The sequence below is a fragment of the Schistocerca piceifrons genome, chromosome 2 (genome assembly GCF_021461385.2).
Source record: "Schistocerca piceifrons isolate TAMUIC-IGC-003096 chromosome 2, iqSchPice1.1, whole genome shotgun sequence".
In the NCBI taxonomy this organism is placed as follows: domain Eukaryota; kingdom Metazoa; phylum Arthropoda; class Insecta; order Orthoptera; family Acrididae; genus Schistocerca; species Schistocerca piceifrons.
In genome coordinates, this window is record NC_060139.1 from 356,118,001 (window position 1) to 356,137,826 (window position 19,826).

The 19,826-nt window shown below is 49.5% G+C and overlaps 18 non-coding genes across 18 annotated transcripts; 6 read left to right on the forward strand and 12 right to left on the reverse strand.

The window, feature by feature from the left end:
* Positions 1-539: 539 nt before the first annotated feature.
* On the reverse strand, positions 540-611 carry Trnap-cgg. Its single transcript has one exon. It is a non-coding gene; the product is annotated as a tRNA-Pro (tRNA).
* A 235-nt stretch (positions 612-846) lies between these two features.
* Trnav-uac lies at positions 847-919 on the forward strand. Its single transcript has one exon. It is a non-coding gene; the product is annotated as a tRNA-Val (tRNA).
* Positions 920-1,520: 601 nt separating this feature from the next.
* Positions 1,521-1,592, reverse strand: Trnap-ugg. Its single transcript has one exon. It is a non-coding gene; the product is annotated as a tRNA-Pro (tRNA).
* A 1,640-nt stretch (positions 1,593-3,232) lies between these two features.
* On the reverse strand, positions 3,233-3,304 carry Trnap-cgg. The gene has a single exon. It is a non-coding gene; the product is annotated as a tRNA-Pro (tRNA).
* A 235-nt stretch (positions 3,305-3,539) lies between these two features.
* On the forward strand, positions 3,540-3,612 carry Trnav-uac. The gene has a single exon. It is a non-coding gene; the product is annotated as a tRNA-Val (tRNA).
* A 1,407-nt stretch (positions 3,613-5,019) lies between these two features.
* Positions 5,020-5,091, reverse strand: Trnap-ugg. The gene has a single exon. It is a non-coding gene; the product is annotated as a tRNA-Pro (tRNA).
* Positions 5,092-6,730: 1,639 nt separating this feature from the next.
* On the reverse strand, positions 6,731-6,802 carry Trnap-cgg. The gene has a single exon. It is a non-coding gene; the product is annotated as a tRNA-Pro (tRNA).
* A 235-nt stretch (positions 6,803-7,037) lies between these two features.
* Positions 7,038-7,110, forward strand: Trnav-uac. Its single transcript has one exon. It is a non-coding gene; the product is annotated as a tRNA-Val (tRNA).
* Positions 7,111-8,522: 1,412 nt separating this feature from the next.
* Trnap-ugg lies at positions 8,523-8,594 on the reverse strand. Its single transcript has one exon. It is a non-coding gene; the product is annotated as a tRNA-Pro (tRNA).
* A 1,639-nt stretch (positions 8,595-10,233) lies between these two features.
* Positions 10,234-10,305, reverse strand: Trnap-cgg. The gene has a single exon. It is a non-coding gene; the product is annotated as a tRNA-Pro (tRNA).
* Positions 10,306-10,540: 235 nt separating this feature from the next.
* Positions 10,541-10,613, forward strand: Trnav-uac. Its single transcript has one exon. It is a non-coding gene; the product is annotated as a tRNA-Val (tRNA).
* A 1,412-nt stretch (positions 10,614-12,025) lies between these two features.
* Trnap-ugg lies at positions 12,026-12,097 on the reverse strand. The gene has a single exon. It is a non-coding gene; the product is annotated as a tRNA-Pro (tRNA).
* Positions 12,098-13,736: 1,639 nt separating this feature from the next.
* Positions 13,737-13,808, reverse strand: Trnap-cgg. Its single transcript has one exon. It is a non-coding gene; the product is annotated as a tRNA-Pro (tRNA).
* Positions 13,809-14,043: 235 nt separating this feature from the next.
* Trnav-uac lies at positions 14,044-14,116 on the forward strand. The gene has a single exon. It is a non-coding gene; the product is annotated as a tRNA-Val (tRNA).
* Positions 14,117-15,524: 1,408 nt separating this feature from the next.
* On the reverse strand, positions 15,525-15,596 carry Trnap-ugg. Its single transcript has one exon. It is a non-coding gene; the product is annotated as a tRNA-Pro (tRNA).
* Positions 15,597-17,235: 1,639 nt separating this feature from the next.
* On the reverse strand, positions 17,236-17,307 carry Trnap-cgg. Its single transcript has one exon. It is a non-coding gene; the product is annotated as a tRNA-Pro (tRNA).
* A 235-nt stretch (positions 17,308-17,542) lies between these two features.
* Trnav-uac lies at positions 17,543-17,615 on the forward strand. The gene has a single exon. It is a non-coding gene; the product is annotated as a tRNA-Val (tRNA).
* Positions 17,616-19,019: 1,404 nt separating this feature from the next.
* Trnap-ugg lies at positions 19,020-19,091 on the reverse strand. The gene has a single exon. It is a non-coding gene; the product is annotated as a tRNA-Pro (tRNA).
* Between the last annotated feature and the right edge of the window lie 735 nt (positions 19,092-19,826).

Consider the following 19,826-nt stretch of genomic DNA (forward strand, 5'->3'; position numbering starts at 1 on the left):
AGTGAGTCAGACATGGGGAGGATATGAGGCGGGTGGAATATGCAACGACAGGGGCATTGCAGGGCGGCCGCCGACTCCTTGGGCTGTGGCGCACCGGTGCCGGCGGCGGCCTGGCTGGGCTGCTGGTGCCTCCATGTAGAGCTGCCGCCGAGCCCAGGCACCGTGCCGCTAACGAAGCGATTGCCTTTGGTGACATCTTTTGCAATAACGACTGCGCGAATCGACTGTATCTCGTAAGGAAGGAAAGAGCAGCAGCTGCCGCCGAGCCCAGGCGCCGTGCCTAACACGCAGAAGGTCCCCGGCTCGATTGCGGGCGGAAACCCGTTTTCGTCGCACTCAGCAAGACACTTGCTACGATCTCTACTGTGACCATTTAAATCAACTTCAAACGTTCCATCAGCAGGGTGCACATGGCTCAAATGAAACATGAAACGGTTTCAGAACTGGTTGTCGGATTTTAGCGCTGACTTGGAGGCCTGGAAATGCGCGAAACAGCCGCCGCCATGCGATTTGTTACCGCACCGTTGTACAAAACGCAAGGGCTCGTCCGGGATTTGAACCCGGGACCTCCTGCACCCGAAGCAGGAATCATACCCCTAGACCAACGAGCCTATTCGTTCCGAAAACGCACTGCATGTGAATGACGCCACCTTTGATGGTCTCACCATGTAGGGCTGCAGCTCAGCCAGCGTTCTCCCTGTCTGTCGCGGTTGGATTGTTTCCATCGACGTCTTTTACTACAGGAACTTCACGAATCGGAGGGAGCTCGTAGCCGATGCCCTTGCTAACACAGAAGACAAACTGTTGCTATTACGAGTCTCCGGGTGGTACATGAAAAGAACCGTCGTTTCCGTGGTGTAGCGGTTATCACGTCTGCTTTACACGCAGAAGGTCCCCGGTTCGATCCCGGGCGGGAACACAACAATTTTAATCTATATTTCGGATTTCATTTTCGAGATGACCTCACGTCCGCGTATGCAGAGACAAGCAATGTCGTATGCTAGACGGATAGGGCGTCATTTTACGGTCAAATACTGTTGCTCTCTTATTGCACCGGTATTTGGTAACTGAGAACGCCCCTAGCTCCATTATGGCTGGCAAAATTTATAATCCGGTTCTTCTGGGCTACTTCAAGTGCGCTTGCTACTGGCTTTCCTGAGCTCACCCTACTCGCCTTGTCACAGCTCTGTCAAAGTGTGATGCTAACTAATAATGAGAAACTCTTAGCCACGCTCAATCTTACATGCCACCCCTTGGTTGTTGCCGTCGCTAGTAAGATGAGGGTAGACTGTCGCACAATTAAGCTGAATCTCCACTCACGGTGCACATATCCCGCAAAGACAACCTTGTTTTCCGTTGCATGCAAAATTACCGTCTGCTTTTCTACCGAATTCCACCTACGTACTTTACTGGTGCCGCATTCTTGTTATATCCACGTGCTATAACAGGCGTCTACTCTTCATTGAGGAGCTGCAACCGGGGCTGAGTTCCACCTACTCTTCAGCACGGTCAAAATGGCAGGGCTCGTCCGGGATTTGAACCCGGGACCTCCTGCACCCAAAGCAGGAATCATACCCCTAGACCAACGAGCCACCTGGCTGGAGCAGTCAAGTTAATCCCAAGTAGTGCGCCTCACAGGGAACACAAACTTTCACGTGAATTCGCAAGATAAACGCTTTCTGCAGGCAGCACTCACCACTCATGAGAAGAATATTAAAGGCAACGAATAAAAAGCGAAATAACTGCATCGAGCACTGCTTATGAACAGCCGGCAGTGCCTCAGTTTCGGTATGTGGTTTCTCAGGGTTAAGAGAAGGCGAATGCACTAAACAAAAGAACATCGGGAAACCAGGCACCAACTCGTAACGAAAAGATTGCACAATATACTGCAAGCAAAATTTCCAGAAGACGGATACTGAAGACGCCGCAGACAAAAGAATTATTCTATGCAGTAACGAATATCTAGGAAGCGTGAATTGCATGTGCTGCTCCACCACACAACTTCTTTTGATACTGTTTTACTTATTCTAAATTTTCATTACCTCATCGTCTCTAGAATACTGTGCGGTTATCACCTGGTTTCCAACAGCGATAGTAGTAAGTAAATCGACTACAAAGTCTTTCAAAGTAGGTCAGACACAAAAAAAAAAATCGGAGCTGCGTGTAGCTCATGTCATTCTGCTTTCAATCGTGAATCTCCGGCTGGGAGTAGTGGCGTACTTCTGTAATCCAAGCTTCTGGGAGGCCGTTGTGTGGGAGAGATCTGGAAACAACTACAGATTCGACCGTTCCACGAGCTCAGGAACGGCCGCGATGCCTTCATCGAGCTCTGCAGATCGACAGATGATAGTGTGGAAATTTCGGCAAGCGGTGGCTAAGGGTTAAGAGAAGCCAAACGCACTAAACACAAGAAAGTCGGGAAACCGAAGCACACAACTCATAACGAAAAGATTGCGGAATGCAGTGCGAAAGCAAAACTTCGAGAAGACCAACTCTGAAGCCATCGGCGAGCTAGGAATTATTCCGCACAAGAAGCGATCATGTAGGAAGAGCGAGCCGAAGCTGTCGCTCGACCACACAATAAATTTTTGCTTAATCCCAATTTGCAGTACCGGTTCGACACTAGAATACTGCGCCTTGGTTCTTCCAAAAGCGATAGTAATAAGCACGTCCACTGCAGTGTCATTTGGGGTAGTGAGTCAGACATGGGGAGGATATGAGGCGGGTGGAATATGCAACGGCAGGGGCATTGCAGGGCGGCCGCCGACTCCTTGGGCTGTGGCGCGCCGGTGCCGGCGGCGGCCTGGCTGGGCTGCTGGTGCCTCCATGTAGAGCTGCCGCCGAGCCCAGGCACCGTGCCGCTAACGAAGCGATTGCCTTTGGTGACATCTTTTGCAATAACGACTGCGCGAATCGACGGTATCTCGTAAGGAAGGAAAGAGCAGCAGCTGCCGCCGAGCCCAGGCGCCGTGCCTAACACGCAGAAGGTCCCCGGCTCGATTGCGGGCGGAAACCCGTTTTCGTCGCACTCAGCAAGACACTTGCTACGATCTCTACTGTGACCATTTAAATCAACTTCAAACGTTCCATCAGCAGGGTGCACATGGCTCAAATGAAACATGAAACGGTTTCAGAACTGGTTGTCGGATTTTAGCGCTGACTTGGAGGCCTGGAAATGCGCGAAACAGCCGCCGCCATGCGATTTGTTACCGCACCGTTGTACAAAACGCAAGGGCTCGTCCGGGATTTGAACCCGGGACCTCCTGCACCCGAAGCAGGAATCATACCCCTAGACCAACGAGCCTATTCGTTCCGAAAACGCACTGCATGTGAATGACGCCACCTTTGATGGTCTCACCATGTAGGGCTGCAGCTCAGCCAGCGTTCTCCCTGTCTGTCGCGGTTGGATTGTTTCCATCGACGTCTTTTACTACAGGAACTTCACGAATCGGAGGGAGCTCGTAGCCGATGCCCTTGCTAACACAGAAGACAAACTGTTGCTATTACGAGTCTCCGGGTGGTACATGAAAAGAACCGTCGTTTCCGTGGTGTAGCGGTTATCACGTCTGCTTTACACGCAGAAGGTCCCCGGTTCGATCCCGGGCGGGAACACAACAATTTTAATCTATATTTCGGATTTCATTTCCGAGATGACCTGACGTCCGCGTATGCAGAGACAAGCAATGTCGTATGCTAGACGGATAGGGCGTCATTTTACGGTCAAATACTGTTGCTCTCTTATTGCACCGGTATTTGGTAACTGAGAACGCCCCTAGCTCCATTATGGCTGGCAAAATTTATAATCCGGTTCTTCAGGGCTACTTCAAGTGCGCTTGCTACTGGCTTTCCTGAGCTCACCCTACTCGCCTTGTCACAGCTCTGTCAAAGTGTGATGCTAACTAATAATGAGAAACTCTTAGCCACGCTCAATCTTACATGCCACCCCTTGGTTGTTGCCGTCGCTAGTAAGATGAGGGTAGACTGTCGCACAATTAAGCTGAATCTCCACTCACGGTGCACATATCCCGCAAAGACAACCTTGTTTTCCGTTGCATGCAAAATTACCGTCTGCTTTTCTACCGAATTCCACCTACGTACTTTACTGGTGCCGCATTCTTGTTATATCCACGTGCTATAACAGGCGTCTACTCTTCATTGAGGAGCTGCAACCGGGGCTGAGTTCCACCTACTCTTCAGCACGGTCAAAATGGCAGGGCTCGTCCGGGATTTGAACCCGGGACCTCCTGCACCCAAAGCAGGAATCATACCCCCTTTTTTTTTTTTTTTTTTTTAATTTTTTTTCGTTTTTAGATTGGGAAATTGCATCTGCTACCACCTGTACCCGAAACCTTCGTAATCGCCTTCACGCGTCGGACCAGAGTGTCAATTGCTCACGTCGAATAAGAAATTCGTTTGATATTGACGGCGAGCTTTTTGCGCTGACTCAGCCACTGACGTGCGATCAGTTTGCACAAAACGCGAGGGCTCGTCCGGGATTTGAACCCGGGACCTCCTGCACCCTAAGCAGGAATTATACCCATTTTTTTTTTTTTTTTTTTTTTTTTTTGAACCTGTCTCCGCTGTTAGGACACTAAGCAGTGTGGTTAGCTGCATTCAGCCCCCGTGGCAATGTCTTGCAGTCCTCCAGCTTTGTTGACCACAGTTAGGTGCCTCGATAAGAGGTGGACAGGTGTCGCATCGCTCTCGCCGTCACTTGTTACCACGAATCGTACTTAACGTAGTTTTCTGCAAGCGTCAGCGTAGCGTCAGTCGAGCTAAGTCGGGCCAAGTCGCATAAGAGGAGCAACAAAATGCGCATTTCCGGTACCGGGAATCGAACCCCGGCCTCCTGGGTGAGAGCCAGGTACCCCAGCCACTTTTTTTTTTTATTTTTTTTTTTTAACGCGTCGGACCAGAGTGTCAATTGCTCACATCGAATAAGAAGTTCATTTGATATTGACGGCGAGCTTTTTGCGCTGACTCAGCCACTGACGTGCGATCAGTTTGCACAAAACGCTAGGGCTCGTCCGGGATTTGAACCCGGGACCTCCTGCACCCAAAGCAGGAATCATACCCCTAGACCAACGAGCCACCTGGCTGGAGCAGTCAAGTTAATCCCAAGTAGTGCGCCTCACAGGGAACACAAACTTTCACGTGAATTCGCAAGATAAACGCTTTCTGCAGGCAGCACTCACCACTGATGAGAAGAATATTAAAGGCAACGAATAAAAAGCGAAATAACTGCATCGAGCACTGCTTATGAACAGCCGGCAGTGCCTCAGTTTCGGTATGTGGTTTCTCAGGGTTAAGAGAAGGCGAATGCACTAAACAAAAGAACATCGGGAAACCAAGCACCAACTCATAACGAAAAGATTGCACAATATACTGCAAGCAAAATTTCCAGAAGACGGATACTGAAGACGCCGCAGACAAAAGAATTATTCTATGCAGTAACGAATATCTAGGAAGCGTGAATTGCATGTGCTGCTCCACCACACAACTTCTTTTGATACTGTTTTACTTATTCTAAATTTTCATTACCTCATCGTCTCTAGAATACTGTGCGGTTATCACCTGGTTTCCAACAGCGATAGTAGTAAGTAAATCGACTACAAAGTCTTTCAAAGTAGGTCAGACACAAAAAAAAAATCGGAGCTGCGTGTAGCTCATGTCATTCTGCTTTCAATCGTGAATCTCCGGCTGGGAGTAGTGGCGTACTTCTGTAATCCAAGCTTCTGGGAGGCCGTTGTGTGGGAGAGATCTGGAAACAACTACAGATTCGACCGTTCCACGAGCTCAGGAACGGCCGCGATGCCTTCATCGAGCTCTGCAGATCGACAGATGATAGTGTGGAAATTTCGGCAAGCGGTGGCTAAGGGTTAAGAGAAGCCAAACGCACTAAACACAAGAAAGTCGGGAAACCGAAGCACACAACTCATAACGAAAAGATTGCGGAATGCAGTGCGAAAGCAAAACTTCGAGAAGACCAACTCTGAAGCCATCGGCGAGCTAGGAATTATTCCGCACAAGAAGCGATCATGTAGGAAGAGCGAGCCGAAGCTGTCGCTCGACCACACAATAAATTTTTGCTTAATCCCAATTTGCAGTACCGGTTCGACACTAGAATACTGCGCCTTGGTTCTTCCAAAAGCGATAGTAATAAGCACGTCCACTGCAGTGTCATTTGGGGTAGTGAGTCAGACATGGGGAGGATATGAGGCGGGTGGAATATGCAACGGCAGGGGCATTGCAGGGCGGCCGCCGACTCCTTGGGCTGTGGCGCGCCGGTGCCGGCGGCGGCCTGGCTGGGCTGCTGGTGCCTCCATGTAGAGCTGCCGCCGAGCCCAGGCACCGTGCCGCTAACGAAGCGATTGCCTTTGGTGACATCTTTTGCAATAACGACTGCGCGAATCGACGGTATCTCGTAAGGAAGGAAAGAGCAGCAGCTGCCGCCGAGCCCAGGCGCCGTGCCTAACACGCAGAAGGTCCCCGGCTCGATTGCGGGCGGAAACCCGTTTTCGTCGCACTCAGCAAGACACTTGCTACGATCTCTACTGTGACCATTTAAATCAACTTCAAACGTTCCATCAGCAGGGTGCACATGGCTCAAATGAAACATGAAACGGTTTCAGAACTGGTTGTCGGATTTTAGCGCTGACTTGGAGGCCTGGAAATGCGCGAAACAGCCGCCGCCATGCGATTTGTTACCGCACCGTTGTACAAAACGCAAGGGCTCGTCCGGGATTTGAACCCGGGACCTCCTGCACCCGAAGCAGGAATCATACCCCTAGACCAACGAGCCTATTCGTTCCGAAAACGCACTGCATGTGAATGACGCCACCTTTGATGGTCTCACCATGTAGGGCTGCAGCTCAGCCAGCGTTCTCCCTGTCTGTCGCGGTTGGATTGTTTCCATCGACGTCTTTTACTACAGGAACTTCACGAATCGGAGGGAGCTCGTAGCCGATGCCCTTGCTAACACAGAAGACAAACTGTTGCTATTACGAGTCTCCGGGTGGTACATGAAAAGAACCGTCGTTTCCGTGGTGTAGCGGTTATCACGTCTGCTTTACACGCAGAAGGTCCCCGGTTCGATCCCGGGCGGGAACACAACAATTTTAATCTATATTTCGGATTTCATTTCCGAGATGACCTGACGTCCGCGTATGCAGAGACAAGCAATGTCGTATGCTAGACGGATAGGGCGTCATTTTACGGTCAAATACTGTTGCTCTCTTATTGCACCGGTATTTGGTAACTGAGAACGCCCCTAGCTCCATTATGGCTGGCAAAATTTATAATCCGGTTCTTCAGGGCTACTTCAAGTGCGCTTGCTACTGGCTTTCCTGAGCTCACCCTACTCGCCTTGTCACAGCTCTGTCAAAGTGTGATGCTAACTAATAATGAGAAACTCTTAGCCACGCTCAATCTTACATGCCACCCCTTGGTTGTTGCCGTCGCTAGTAAGATGAGGGTAGACTGTCGCACAATTAAGCTGAATCTCCACTCACGGTGCACATATCCCGCAAAGACAACCTTGTTTTCCGTTGCATGCAAAATTACCGTCTGCTTTTCTACCGAATTCCACCTACGTACTTTACTGGTGCCGCATTCTTGTTATATCCACGTGCTATAACAGGCGTCTACTCTTCATTGAGGAGCTGCAACCGGGGCTGAGTTCCACCTACTCTTCAGCACGGTCAAAATGGCAGGGCTCGTCCGGGATTTGAACCCGGGACCTCCTGCACCCAAAGCAGGAATCATACCCCCTTTTTTTTTTTTTTTTTTTTAATTTTTTTTCGTTTTTAGATTGGGAAATTGCATCTGCTACCACCTGTACCCGAAACCTTCGTAATCGCCTTCACGCGTCGGACCAGAGTGTCAATTGCTCACGTCGAATAAGAAATTCGTTTGATATTGACGGCGAGCTTTTTGCGCTGACTCAGCCACTGACGTGCGATCAGTTTGCACAAAACGCGAGGGCTCGTCCGGGATTTGAACCCGGGACCTCCTGCACCCTAAGCAGGAATTATACCCATTTTTTTTTTTTTTTTTTTTTTTTTTTGAACCTGTCTCCGCTGTTAGGACACTAAGCAGTGTGGTTAGCTGCATTCAGCCCCCGTGGCAATGTCTTGCAGTCCTCCAGCTTTGTTGACCACAGTTAGGTGCCTCGATAAGAGGTGGACAGGTGTCGCATCGCTCTCGCCGTCACTTGTTACCACGAATCGTACTTAACGTAGTTTTCTGCAAGCGTCAGCGTAGCGTCAGTCGAGCTAAGTCGGGCCAAGTCGCATAAGAGGAGCAACAAAATGCGCATTTCCGGTACCGGGAATCGAACCCCGGCCTCCTGGGTGAGAGCCAGGTACCCCAGCCACTTTTTTTTTTTTTTTTATTTTTTTTTTTTAACGCGTCGGACCAGAGTGTCAATTGCTCACATCGAATAAGAAGTTCATTTGATATTGACGGCGAGCTTTTTGCGCTGACTCAGCCACTGACGTGCGATCAGTTTGCACAAAACGCTAGGGCTCGTCCGGGATTTGAACCCGGGACCTCCTGCACCCAAAGCAGGAATCATACCCCTAGACCAACGAGCCACCTGGCTGGAGCAGTCAAGTTAATCCCAAGTAGTGCGCCTCACAGGGAACACAAACTTTCACGTGAATTCGCAAGATAAACGCTTTCTGCAGGCAGCACTCACCACTGATGAGAAGAATATTAAAGGCAACGAATAAAAAGCGAAATAACTGCATCGAGCACTGCTTATGAACAGCCGGCAGTGCCTCAGTTTCGGTATGTGGTTTCTCAGGGTTAAGAGAAGGCGAATGCACTAAACAAAAGAACATCGGGAAACCAAGCACCAACTCATAACGAAAAGATTGCACAATATACTGCAAGCAAAATTTCCAGAAGACGGATACTGAAGACGCCGCAGACAAAAGAATTATTCTATGCAGTAACGAATATCTAGGAAGCGTGAATTGCATGTGCTGCTCCACCACACAACTTCTTTTGATACTGTTTTACTTATTCTAAATTTTCATTACCTCATCGTCTCTAGAATACTGTGCGGTTATCACCTGGTTTCCAACAGCGATAGTAGTAAGTAAATCGACTACAAAGTCTTTCAAAGTAGGTCAGACACAAAAAAAAAATCGGAGCTGCGTGTAGCTCATGTCATTCTGCTTTCAATCGTGAATCTCCGGCTGGGAGTAGTGGCGTACTTCTGTAATCCAAGCTTCTGGGAGGCCGTTGTGTGGGAGAGATCTGGAAACAACTACAGATTCGACCGTTCCACGAGCTCAGGAACGGCCGCGATGCCTTCATCGAGCTCTGCAGATCGACAGATGATAGTGTGGAAATTTCGGCAAGCGGTGGCTAAGGGTTAAGAGAAGCCAAACGCACTAAACACAAGAAAGTCGGGAAACCGAAGCACACAACTCATAACGAAAAGATTGCGGAATGCAGTGCGAAAGCAAAACTTCGAGAAGACCAACTCTGAAGCCATCGGCGAGCTAGGAATTATTCCGCACAAGAAGCGATCATGTAGGAAGAGCGAGCCGAAGCTGTCGCTCGACCACACAATAAATTTTTGCTTAATCCCAATTTGCAGTACCGGTTCGACACTAGAATACTGCGCCTTGGTTCTTCCAAAAGCGATAGTAATAAGCACGTCCACTGCAGTGTCATTTGGGGTAGTGAGTCAGACATGGGGAGGATATGAGGCGGGTGGAATATGCAACGGCAGGGGCATTGCAGGGCGGCCGCCGACTCCTTGGGCTGTGGCGCGCCGGTGCCGGCGGCGGCCTGGCTGGGCTGCTGGTGCCTCCATGTAGAGCTGCCGCCGAGCCCAGGCACCGTGCCGCTAACGAAGCGATTGCCTTTGGTGACATCTTTTGCAATAACGACTGCGCGAATCGACGGTATCTCGTAAGGAAGGAAAGAGCAGCAGCTGCCGCCGAGCCCAGGCGCCGTGCCTAACACGCAGAAGGTCCCCGGCTCGATTGCGGGCGGAAACCCGTTTTCGTCGCACTCAGCAAGACACTTGCTACGATCTCTACTGTGACCATTTAAATCAACTTCAAACGTTCCATCAGCAGGGTGCACATGGCTCAAATGAAACATGAAACGGTTTCAGAACTGGTTGTCGGATTTTAGCGCTGACTTGGAGGCCTGGAAATGCGCGAAACAGCCGCCGCCATGCGATTTGTTACCGCACCGTTGTACAAAACGCAAGGGCTCGTCCGGGATTTGAACCCGGGACCTCCTGCACCCGAAGCAGGAATCATACCCCTAGACCAACGAGCCTATTCGTTCCGAAAACGCACTGCATGTGAATGACGCCACCTTTGATGGTCTCACCATGTAGGGCTGCAGCTCAGCCAGCGTTCTCCCTGTCTGTCGCGGTTGGATTGTTTCCATCGACGTCTTTTACTACAGGAACTTCACGAATCGGAGGGAGCTCGTAGCCGATGCCCTTGCTAACACAGAAGACAAACTGTTGCTATTACGAGTCTCCGGGTGGTACATGAAAAGAACCGTCGTTTCCGTGGTGTAGCGGTTATCACGTCTGCTTTACACGCAGAAGGTCCCCGGTTCGATCCCGGGCGGGAACACAACAATTTTAATCTATATTTCGGATTTCATTTCCGAGATGACCTGACGTCCGCGTATGCAGAGACAAGCAATGTCGTATGCTAGACGGATAGGGCGTCATTTTACGGTCAAATACTGTTGCTCTCTTATTGCACCGGTATTTGGTAACTGAGAACGCCCCTAGCTCCATTATGGCTGGCAAAATTTATAATCCGGTTCTTCAGGGCTACTTCAAGTGCGCTTGCTACTGGCTTTCCTGAGCTCACCCTACTCGCCTTGTCACAGCTCTGTCAAAGTGTGATGCTAACTAATAATGAGAAACTCTTAGCCACGCTCAATCTTACATGCCACCCCTTGGTTGTTGCCGTCGCTAGTAAGATGAGGGTAGACTGTCGCACAATTAAGCTGAATCTCCACTCACGGTGCACATATCCCGCAAAGACAACCTTGTTTTCCGTTGCATGCAAAATTACCGTCTGCTTTTCTACCGAATTCCACCTACGTACTTTACTGGTGCCGCATTCTTGTTATATCCACGTGCTATAACAGGCGTCTACTCTTCATTGAGGAGCTGCAACCGGGGCTGAGTTCCACCTACTCTTCAGCACGGTCAAAATGGCAGGGCTCGTCCGGGATTTGAACCCGGGACCTCCTGCACCCAAAGCAGGAATCATACCCCCTTTTTTTTTTTTTTTTTTTTAATTTTTTTTCGTTTTTAGATTGGGAAATTGCATCTGCTACCACCTGTACCCGAAACCTTCGTAATCGCCTTCACGCGTCGGACCAGAGTGTCAATTGCTCACGTCGAATAAGAAATTCGTTTGATATTGACGGCGAGCTTTTTGCGCTGACTCAGCCACTGACGTGCGATCAGTTTGCACAAAACGCGAGGGCTCGTCCGGGATTTGAACCCGGGACCTCCTGCACCCTAAGCAGGAATTATACCCATTTTTTTTTTTTTTTTTTTTTTTTTTTGAACCTGTCTCCGCTGTTAGGACACTAAGCAGTGTGGTTAGCTGCATTCAGCCCCCGTGGCAATGTCTTGCAGTCCTCCAGCTTTGTTGACCACAGTTAGGTGCCTCGATAAGAGGTGGACAGGTGTCGCATCGCTCTCGCCGTCACTTGTTACCACGAATCGTACTTAACGTAGTTTTCTGCAAGCGTCAGCGTAGCGTCAGTCGAGCTAAGTCGGGCCAAGTCGCATAAGAGGAGCAACAAAATGCGCATTTCCGGTACCGGGAATCGAACCCCGGCCTCCTGGGTGAGAGCCAGGTACCCCAGCCACTTTTTTTTTTTTTTTTATTTTTTTTTTTTAACGCGTCGGACCAGAGTGTCAATTGCTCACATCGAATAAGAAGTTCATTTGATATTGACGGCGAGCTTTTTGCGCTGACTCAGCCACTGACGTGCGATCAGTTTGCACAAAACGCTAGGGCTCGTCCGGGATTTGAACCCGGGACCTCCTGCACCCAAAGCAGGAATCATACCCCTAGACCAACGAGCCACCTGGCTGGAGCAGTCAAGTTAATCCCAAGTAGTGCGCCTCACAGGGAACACAAACTTTCACGTGAATTCGCAAGATAAACGCTTTCTGCAGGCAGCACTCACCACTGATGAGAAGAATATTAAAGGCAACGAATAAAAAGCGAAATAACTGCATCGAGCACTGCTTATGAACAGCCGGCAGTGCCTCAGTTTCGGTATGTGGTTTCTCAGGGTTAAGAGAAGGCGAATGCACTAAACAAAAGAACATCGGGAAACCAAGCACCAACTCATAACGAAAAGATTGCACAATATACTGCAAGCAAAATTTCCAGAAGACGGATACTGAAGACGCCGCAGACAAAAGAATTATTCTATGCAGTAACGAATATCTAGGAAGCGTGAATTGCATGTGCTGCTCCACCACACAACTTCTTTTGATACTGTTTTACTTATTCTAAATTTTCATTACCTCATCGTCTCTAGAATACTGTGCGGTTATCACCTGGTTTCCAACAGCGATAGTAGTAAGTAAATCGACTACAAAGTCTTTCAAAGTAGGTCAGACACAAAAAAAAAATCGGAGCTGCGTGTAGCTCATGTCATTCTGCTTTCAATCGTGAATCTCCGGCTGGGAGTAGTGGCGTACTTCTGTAATCCAAGCTTCTGGGAGGCCGTTGTGTGGGAGAGATCTGGAAACAACTACAGATTCGACCGTTCCACGAGCTCAGGAACGGCCGCGATGCCTTCATCGAGCTCTGCAGATCGACAGATGATAGTGTGGAAATTTCGGCAAGCGGTGGCTAAGGGTTAAGAGAAGCCAAACGCACTAAACACAAGAAAGTCGGGAAACCGAAGCACACAACTCATAACGAAAAGATTGCGGAATGCAGTGCGAAAGCAAAACTTCGAGAAGACCAACTCTGAAGCCATCGGCGAGCTAGGAATTATTCCGCACAAGAAGCGATCATGTAGGAAGAGCGAGCCGAAGCTGTCGCTCGACCACACAATAAATTTTTGCTTAATCCCAATTTGCAGTACCGGTTCGACACTAGAATACTGCGCCTTGGTTCTTCCAAAAGCGATAGTAATAAGCACGTCCACTGCAGTGTCATTTGGGGTAGTGAGTCAGACATGGGGAGGATATGAGGCGGGTGGAATATGCAACGGCAGGGGCATTGCAGGGCGGCCGCCGACTCCTTGGGCTGTGGCGCGCCGGTGCCGGCGGCGGCCTGGCTGGGCTGCTGGTGCCTCCATGTAGAGCTGCCGCCGAGCCCAGGCACCGTGCCGCTAACGAAGCGATTGCCTTTGGTGACATCTTTTGCAATAACGACTGCGCGAATCGACGGTATCTCGTAAGGAAGGAAAGAGCAGCAGCTGCCGCCGAGCCCAGGCGCCGTGCCTAACACGCAGAAGGTCCCCGGCTCGATTGCGGGCGGAAACCCGTTTTCGTCGCACTCAGCAAGACACTTGCTACGATCTCTACTGTGACCATTTAAATCAACTTCAAACGTTCCATCAGCAGGGTGCACATGGCTCAAATGAAACATGAAACGGTTTCAGAACTGGTTGTCGGATTTTAGCGCTGACTTGGAGGCCTGGAAATGCGCGAAACAGCCGCCGCCATGCGATTTGTTACCGCACCGTTGTACAAAACGCAAGGGCTCGTCCGGGATTTGAACCCGGGACCTCCTGCACCCGAAGCAGGAATCATACCCCTAGACCAACGAGCCTATTCGTTCCGAAAACGCACTGCATGTGAATGACGCCACCTTTGATGGTCTCACCATGTAGGGCTGCAGCTCAGCCAGCGTTCTCCCTGTCTGTCGCGGTTGGATTGTTTCCATCGACGTCTTTTACTACAGGAACTTCACGAATCGGAGGGAGCTCGTAGCCGATGCCCTTGCTAACACAGAAGACAAACTGTTGCTATTACGAGTCTCCGGGTGGTACATGAAAAGAACCGTCGTTTCCGTGGTGTAGCGGTTATCACGTCTGCTTTACACGCAGAAGGTCCCCGGTTCGATCCCGGGCGGGAACACAACAATTTTAATCTATATTTCGGATTTCATTTCCGAGATGACCTGACGTCCGCGTATGCAGAGACAAGCAATGTCGTATGCTAGACGGATAGGGCGTCATTTTACGGTCAAATACTGTTGCTCTCTTATTGCACCGGTATTTGGTAACTGAGAACGCCCCTAGCTCCATTATGGCTGGCAAAATTTATAATCCGGTTCTTCAGGGCTACTTCAAGTGCGCTTGCTACTGGCTTTCCTGAGCTCACCCTACTCGCCTTGTCACAGCTCTGTCAAAGTGTGATGCTAACTAATAATGAGAAACTCTTAGCCACGCTCAATCTTACATGCCACCCCTTGGTTGTTGCCGTCGCTAGTAAGATGAGGGTAGACTGTCGCACAATTAAGCTGAATCTCCACTCACGGTGCACATATCCCGCAAAGACAACCTTGTTTTCCGTTGCATGCAAAATTACCGTCTGCTTTTCTACCGAATTCCACCTACGTACTTTACTGGTGCCGCATTCTTGTTATATCCACGTGCTATAACAGGCGTCTACTCTTCATTGAGGAGCTGCAACCGGGGCTGAGTTCCACCTACTCTTCAGCACGGTCAAAATGGCAGGGCTCGTCCGGGATTTGAACCCGGGACCTCCTGCACCCAAAGCAGGAATCATACCCCCTTTTTTTTTTTTTTTTTTTTTAATTTTTTTTCGTTTTTAGATTGGGAAATTGCATCTGCTACCACCTGTACCCGAAACCTTCGTAATCGCCTTCACGCGTCGGACCAGAGTGTCAATTGCTCACGTCGAATAAGAAATTCGTTTGATATTGACGGCGAGCTTTTTGCGCTGACTCAGCCACTGACGTGCGATCAGTTTGCACAAAACGCGAGGGCTCGTCCGGGATTTGAACCCGGGACCTCCTGCACCCTAAGCAGGAATTATACCCATTTTTTTTTTTTTTTTTTTTTTTTTTTGAACCTGTCTCCGCTGTTAGGACACTAAGCAGTGTGGTTAGCTGCATTCAGCCCCCGTGGCAATGTCTTGCAGTCCTCCAGCTTTGTTGACCACAGTTAGGTGCCTCGATAAGAGGTGGACAGGTGTCGCATCGCTCTCGCCGTCACTTGTTACCACGAATCGTACTTAACGTAGTTTTCTGCAAGCGTCAGCGTAGCGTCAGTCGAGCTAAGTCGGGCCAAGTCGCATAAGAGGAGCAACAAAATGCGCATTTCCGGTACCGGGAATCGAACCCCGGCCTCCTGGGTGAGAGCCAGGTACCCCAGCCACTTTTTTTTTTTATTTTTTTTTTTTAACGCGTCGGACCAGAGTGTCAATTGCTCACATCGAATAAGAAGTTCATTTGATATTGACGGCGAGCTTTTTGCGCTGACTCAGCCACTGACGTGCGATCAGTTTGCACAAAACGCTAGGGCTCGTCCGGGATTTGAACCCGGGACCTCCTGCACCCAAAGCAGGAATCATACCCCTAGACCAACGAGCCACCTGGCTGGAGCAGTCAAGTTAATCCCAAGTAGTGCGCCTCACAGGGAACACAAACTTTCACGTGAATTCCCAAGATAAACGCTTTCTGCAGGCAGCACTCACCACTGATGAGAAGAATATTAAAGGCAACGAATAAAAAGCGAAATAACTGCATCGAGCACTGCTTATGAACAGCCGGCAGTGCCTCAGTTTCGGTATGTGGTTTCTCAGGGTTAAGAGAAGGCGAATGCACTAAACAAAAGAACATCGGGAAACCAAGCACCAACTCATAACGAAAAGATTGCACAATATACTGCAAGCAAAATTTCCAGAAGACGGATACTGAAGACGCCGCAGACAAAAGAATTATTCTATGCAGTAACGAATATCTAGGAAGCGTGAATTGCATGTGCTGCTCCACCACACAACTTCTTTTGATACTGTTTTACTTATTCTAAATTTTCATTACCTCATCGTCTCTAGAATACTGTGCGGTTATCACCTGGTTTCCAACAGCGATAGTAGTAAGTAAATCGACTACAAAGTCTTTCAAAGTAGGTCAGACACAAAAAAAAAATCGGAGCTGCGTGTAGCTCATGTCATTCTGCTTTCAATCGTGAATCTCCGGCTGGGAGTAGTGGCGTACTTCTGTAATCCAAGCTTCTGGGAGGCCGTTGTGTGGGAGAGATCTGGAAACAACTACAGATTCGACCGTTCCACGAGCTCAGGAACGGCCGCGATGCCTTCATCGAGCTCTGCAGATCGACAGATGATAGTGTGGAAATTTCGGCAAGCGGTGGCTAAGGGTTAAGAGAAGCCAAACGCACTAAACACAAGAAAGTCGGGAAACCGAAGCACACAACTCATAACGAAAAGATTGCGGAATGCAGTGCGAAAGCAAAACTTCGAGAAGACCAACTCTGAAGCCATCGGCGAGCTAGGAATTATTCCGCACAAGAAGCGATCATGTAGGAAGAGCGAGCCGAAGCTGTCGCTCGACCACACAATAAATTTTTGCTTAATCCCAATTTGCAGTACCGGTTCGACACTAGAATACTGCGCCTTGGTTCTTCCAAAAGCGATAGTAATAAGCACGTCCACTGCAGTGTCATTTGGGGTAGTGAGTCAGACATGGGGAGGATATGAGGCGGGTGGAATATGCAACGGCAGGGGCATTGCAGGGCGGCCGCCGACTCCTTGGGCTGTGGCGCGCCGGTGCCGGCGGCGGCCTGGCTGGGCTGCTGGTGCCTCCATGTAGAGCTGCCGCCGAGCCCAGGCACCGTGCCGCTAACGAAGCGATTGCCTTTGGTGACATCTTTTGCAATAACGACTGCGCGAATCGACGGTATCTCGTAAGGAAGGAAAGAGCAGCAGCTGCCGCCGAGCCCAGGCGCCGTGCCTAACACGCAGAAGGTCCCCGGCTCGATTGCGGGCGGAAACCCGTTTTCGTCGCACTCAGCAAGACACTTGCTACGATCTCTACTGTGACCATTTAAATCAACTTCAAACGTTCCATCAGCAGGGTTCACATGGCTCAAATGAAACATGAAACGGTTTCAGAACTGGTTGTCGGATTTTAGCGCTGACTTGGAGGCCTGGAAATGCGCGAAACAGCCGCCGCCATGCGATTTGTTACCGCACCGTTGTACAAAACGCAAGGGCTCGTCCGGGATTTGAACCCGGGACCTCCTGCACCCGAAGCAGGAATCATACCCCTAGACCAACGAGCCTATTCGTTCCGAAAACGCACTGCATGTGAATGACGCCACCTTTGATGGTCTCACCATGTAGGGCTGCAGCTCAGCCAGCGTTCTCCCTGTCTGTCGCGGTTGGATTGTTTCCATCGACGTCTTTTACTACAGGAACTTCACGAATCGGAGGGAGCTCGTAGCCGATGCCCTTGCTAACACAGAAGACAAACTGTTGCTATTACGAGTCTCCGGGTGGTACATGAAAAGAACCGTCGTTTCCGTGGTGTAGCGGTTATCACGTCTGCTTTACACGCAGAAGGTCCCCGGTTCGATCCCGGGCGGGAACACAACAATTTTAATCTATATTTCGGATTTCATTTCCGAGATGACCTGACGTCCGCGTATGCAGAGACAAGCAATGTCGTATGCTAGACGGATAGGGCGTCATTTTACGGTCAAATACTGTTGCTCTCTTATTGCACCGGTATTTGGTAACTGAGAACGCCCCTAGCTCCATTATGGCTGGCAAAATTTATAATCCGGTTCTTCAGGGCTACTTCAAGTGCGCTTGCTACTGGCTTTCCTGAGCTCACCCTACTCGCCTTGTCACAGCTCTGTCAAAGTGTGATGCTAACTAATAATGAGAAACTCTTAGCCACGCTCAATCTTACATGCCACCCCTTGGTTGTTGCCGTCGCTAGTAAGATGAGGGTAGACTGTCGCACAATTAAGCTGAATCTCCACTCACGGTGCACATATCCCGCAAAGACAACCTTGTTTTCCGTTGCATGCAAAATTACCGTCTGCTTTTCTACCGAATTCCACCTACGTACTTTACTGGTGCCGCATTCTTGTTATATCCACGTGCTATAACAGGCGTCTACTCTTCATTGAGGAGCTGCAACCGGGGCTGAGTTCCACCTACTCTTCAGCACGGTCAAAATGGCAGGGCTCGTCCGGGATTTGAACCCGGGACCTCCTGCACCCAAAGCAGGAATCATACCCCCTTTTTTTTTTTTTTTTTTTTAATTTTTTTTCGTTTTTAGATTGGGAAATTGCATCTGCTACCACCTGTACCCGAAACCTTCGTAATCGCCTTCACGCGTCGGACCAGAGTGTCAATTGCTCACGTCGAATAAGAAATTCGTTTGATATTGACGGCGAGCTTTTTGCGCTGACTCAGCCACTGACGTGCGATCAGTTTGCACAAAACGCGAGGGCTCGTCCGGGATTTGAACCCGGGACCTCCTGCACTCTAAGCAGGAATTATACCCATTTTTTTTTTTTTTTTTTTTTTTTGAACCTGTCTCCGCTGTTAGGACACTAAGCAGTGTGGTTAGCTGCATTCAGCCCCCGTGGCAATGTCTTGCAGTCCTCCAGCTTTGTTGACCACAGTTAGGTGCCTCGATAAGAGGTGGACAGGTGTCGCATCGCTCTCGCCGTCACTTGTTACCACGAATCGTACTTAACGTAGTTTTCTGCAAGCGTCAGCGTAGCGTCAGTCGAGCTAAGTCGGGCCAAGTCGCATAAGAGGAGCAACAAAATGCGCATTTCCGGTACCGGGAATCGAACCCCGGCCTCCTGGGTGAGAGCCAGGTACCCCAGCCACTTTTTTTTTTTATTTTTTTTTTTTAACGCGTCGGACCAGAGTGTCAATTGCTCACATCGAATAAGAAGTTCATTTGATATTGACGGCGAGCTTTTTGCGCTGACTCAGCCACTGACGTGCGATCAGTTTGCACAAAACGCTAGGGCTCGTCCGGGATTTGAACCCGGGACCTCCTGCACCCAAAGCAGGAATCATACCCCTAGACCAACGAGCCACCTGGCTGGAGCAGTCAAGTTAATCCCAAGTAGTGCGCCTCACAGGGAACACAAACTTTCACGTGAATTCCCAAGATAAACGCTTTCTGCAGGCAGCACTCACCACTGATGAGAAGAATATTAAAGGCAACGAATAAAAAGCGAAATAACTGCATCGAGCACTGCTTATGAACAGCCGGCAGTGCCTCAGTTTCGGTATGTGGTTTCTCAGGGTTAAGAGAAGGCGAATGCACTAAACAAAAGAACATCGGGAAACCAAGCACCAACTCATAACGAAAAGATTGCACAATATACTGCAAGCAAAATTTCCAGAAGACGGATACTGAAGACGCCGCAGACAAAAGAATTATTCTATGCAGTAACGAATATCTAGGAAGCGTGAATTGCATGTGCTGCTCCACCACACAACTTCTTTTGATACTGTTTTACTTATTCTAAATTTTCATTACCTCATCGTCTCTAGAATACTGTGCGGTTATCACCTGGTTTCCAACAGCGATAGTAGTAAGTAAATCGACTACAAAGTCTTTCAAAGTAGGTCAGACACAAAAAAAAAATCGGAGCTGCGTGTAGCTCATGTCATTCTGCTTTCAATCGTGAATCTCCGGCTGGGAGTAGTGGCGTACTTCTGTAATCCAAGCTTCTGGGAGGCCGTTGTGTGGGAGAGATCTGGAAACAACTACAGATTCGACCGTTCCACGAGCTCAGGAACGGCCGCGATGCCTTCATCGAGC